At 35.9% G+C, this 3,753-nt stretch overlaps 1 long non-coding RNA gene across 1 annotated transcript; it reads left to right on the top strand.

Annotated features, from left to right (window-relative positions):
* Positions 1-347: 347 nt before the first annotated feature.
* Positions 348-3,508, top strand: LOC121949311. The gene is made up of 3 exons (XR_006106231.1): positions 348-389; positions 549-580; positions 3,403-3,508. It is a non-coding gene; the product is annotated as an uncharacterized LOC121949311 (long non-coding RNA).
* The last annotated feature ends 245 nt before the right edge of the window (positions 3,509-3,753 follow it).

The raw sequence follows: 3,753 nt of genomic DNA, 5'->3' as shown, positions 1-3,753 counted from the left end.
CGCTAACGAGGCTCTGCTGTGTAAGGTGACGGACAAAGAAGGCAAAAAGTTCCTCCGTAAGCGCGAAAATCCGCCGCTGGAGCCTCCACGAGCTACCGCTTTAGCCTTTAGCATGTTCGCTAGCCCGACCAGCATCAGGTAACATGGGTGTATTGCCCCCTTCAGGTGCTCCTCGGAAGTATCAAATTTACCGTATTTACCCGACTTTCCTACAATACACCCATGATATTTACGAGTTAGGAGCACACGAACAAAAAGTCAAAAGTCGTAATTACGGTTGTGAAATCGGGAAATTTCCATGATACCCGAGTTGCCGAGTTGTGACGTAGGCGTGACGTGTCAGGGCAGCAGAAATGGCGGAAAGCGGGAAACAGTGTCAGCAATGGAAGGTAAGAAAAAATATATATATTTTGTTACTATTTGTTATCATTTACTTTTAGTAGTTGCGCATTGTAGTATATGCACCTATTAGCTATAGCAAGTAAGCAAACTTTAGCTATGAAGCATGCCAGGCGACTAACACTGATAATGACCTTGTTTTATTACAGGAGCTCTGACTTAAACATGGCGGTCCAAAGTGGTAAGAAACTTTTTTATTAATTTACACATTAAATATCAATTTTTGATCACATGTAAAGTGTTAATATGGTATAAATGTACATATATTATTAGTGCATGCATCTGTACATACATCGTGTGTTCTTTTATATTCTGTTTTTCATATCATTTATTTTATCATATCTTATTCTATTTGAAATTACTGTTGTTTTTTCCTCTATGTTCATTTAACTGCACCAAAACAACATGTTAAATTCCTTGTATGTGTAAATGTTTTAGGCAATAAAACCAGATTCTGATTATGTTGTTAACTGCAGCCAATGTAGTGAAAAAATATATAATGTATAACATATAAAATATATAAATATATATATATATAATATAAATATACATACATACATACATACATACATACATACATACATACATATATATATATAAACTAAAACTGTTATTAGCCACTTTTTTAAATGTTCTTAGCATTAAAATGCAACTGGTGGTGGTCTTTGTAGCTTCCATGTTAATCCCCACAGAAGAACAACTTCCCAATTTGGAAACTACGACCTTCCTACAGGCAAATAGAAATTGTTTTCAAATAATATAAAAATTAGGTTTATTTTTCTCTCATTTGTAATCTGTTTTAGAAATGTTATTCAAAAGAAAAAGATCATCATGTGTGTGTTATTTCTCCTCACTTATGGCACACACATACAATATATATCTTATTTTTATCTTTAACAGTTATTTTGGGTCCTACTAGCAGAGTGTACTTAAAGCTCCTCTAGGCAACACATTTACATCAAAAAATACCTTGGTGATATTTTACAGTTTATGGAGGTCAGAGTGAATCATTTCTGGGTAGTAAAGTTTAAATAGTTTTCAGCCCTCCAGCTGCCAACATGCAGGTTTCACGTCATTAATTTTGCAAAGGTTTTTTCACCTTCTGAAAATCATTTTCTTATTTTTTTTTTTAAACCTACAGACAAGGTTATTAAGGCCTCTTGCAAGCTTTAGTTGTTTATAAATGGCAGCTGGGGGCCTGTACATAACTGTAAATTAATATATTCAAATGAGTCAATTGTTTAGTATCATTAAATAATATATAAAGCACAAATAATATTCATGACACGAGGCTGGATCTAGTTATGTTTGGAGTCATTTTAAAGCCAACGGTGATGTTCCTGATGGCTTCAGCCAAAAATTTTGGGAGGTTCACACGCAGCGATTACAGTCACGTGGGACAGAAACCTGCAGCATCTGTTACCGCTGGCTCACACACACAGTCTAACTCATGTATTATTGAGAGCAAGGGAGCTCCCAGATCGCAGCGAGGAAACATGTCGATGCCTTGTTGAGAATAGAGATGTGTGCAACCAAACAGGAGGGTTACTCAGCTGTGTGTAACACAATATGATGCTGGGATGTAAGATATAATATTCGAATTTCAGACCAACGTCATTTTGAGCAAGACTTTTGACATTTATGAAATGCAGTGCCATGTGTGCAGTCGATTTGATGGAAACAGTTCTGTGATACATTATTTACTTTTTTAATTTGACATCTGTGTTGTGTAAAATTAATTTATCCCACTTTATAAACTTTGTATTTCAGTCACGTTTCACCAAGACAACACCAATGTCTATATACTTGAATTAGCACGCAATGTAAACATAATTGACTGTTTCCTAAACTCTGACCAATATTTGTCCAATCATAGCAACAGTAACTTGGCACGGCGGACATGTCAAGCTTTGGATTTCTCCACATGTCCAACAGGACTCTAATAAGAGCGACACACAGTATCTGAAGAATTTGGAGGGGGGGCGCTTTTACCAGACAAAATTTAGAAGAACAAAAAGGAATGGGCAAAACAAGGTTAACCCTTTGAAACCCAGATCGACATCACTTTTCTTGAGCTGAATTCAGATGCATTTGACAAATATTTAAACCTTTGAATCCTGAGCAAATTAATTTCTTTAAACAACACTGGGAAAAAAAAAGGTGATGAGCAACTTTATTAGTACATTTAGATAAGAAGCTAGGGGAAAAAATCTAGATAACTGTATTTCAAATTATCATAACTATGTATTTAGAAAAAAAAATACATTTACTATGATTGTTTAGCCTATTTTTTTTTTTATTTTGTTGTACTTTGTACTATTTTCTTGCCAATTTCTGGGACATTTTTTCATAAGTTGTCGATTGCCTTCTTCCATGTTTTTTTAAAAAATCAAGTACATTTGCCCAGATTTTAAAGTGTTTACTGCTCTTTATGTAAGAAAGTAAAAAACACAGTTTTTTTTCGTAAAAATTTAAGTTTTTTTCAATGCTTTGCTTACTATGATGGTCGACCTAAAAATGTGAATGGCATTATCTAGAGCCAGTGTTCGGTTTTGTCCATTCTGGGTTACTGTAGAAACATGATGGGGCAACATGGAAATTTCCGTAGAGGAGGACCTGCTCCGTATGTAGATATAAACAGCTCAGTCTAAGGTAACGAAAATACAACTGTTCTTATTTTCAGGTGATTATAAAATAAAGAAAATAAACTTATTATATCATATTTTATTTCTGCTAATACTTAGCCCTAAATCCTACACACTGGACCTTTTAATGGTGCTTTAATGGTCATTTAAATACAGTACAAAGTAAGTAATGTAAACTGTTTTAACATGGATCTGCTCATTCACTGATAAGAGAGGCTTTAATTGTTAACATCTACACAGACTCTCTTGAACAAGCTCTTTGTCACAGTGGGATTTCTGAGATTAGAGCTCTTTGTCTCTTCACTAAGTGGCTCCGCAGTCGGCAACTATCCGCCAATGATGTCTTTTTCTTCCACAGGAGGATGCTGCGAAGCTGCTGACATTGAAATCGATCTCTGTCAACACGCTGCCATGCCTGATACCACGAGGGACACTGATAACCGGAGCTGGTGTGAAGACCTGCAGACGAGGACACGCGTCTCTGCTGTGCTGCAGGAGACGAGGAGGTGAGGGGAGGAATTTGCGGGTCATCATGCACTTACCTGTCACTTCTCAGGCGCAGGTGCTTCCTGATGTGACTACAGGGACACAGTTAGTTTATGAGTTTATATTCAAGACTGGTGAGAGAAGATATTACAAGTGCAGTATATTTCTATGTAGCTGAAATACTTTTATACTCCTTTATATAGAGTTATTACCAAGTAGGTAT

The sequence above is a fragment of the Plectropomus leopardus genome, chromosome 2 (assembly GCF_008729295.1).
Source record: "Plectropomus leopardus isolate mb chromosome 2, YSFRI_Pleo_2.0, whole genome shotgun sequence".
In the NCBI taxonomy this organism is placed as follows: domain Eukaryota; kingdom Metazoa; phylum Chordata; class Actinopteri; order Perciformes; family Serranidae; genus Plectropomus; species Plectropomus leopardus.
Note: the sequence above shows the minus strand (reverse complement) of the source record. Positions and strands in the feature narration are given on the sequence as shown.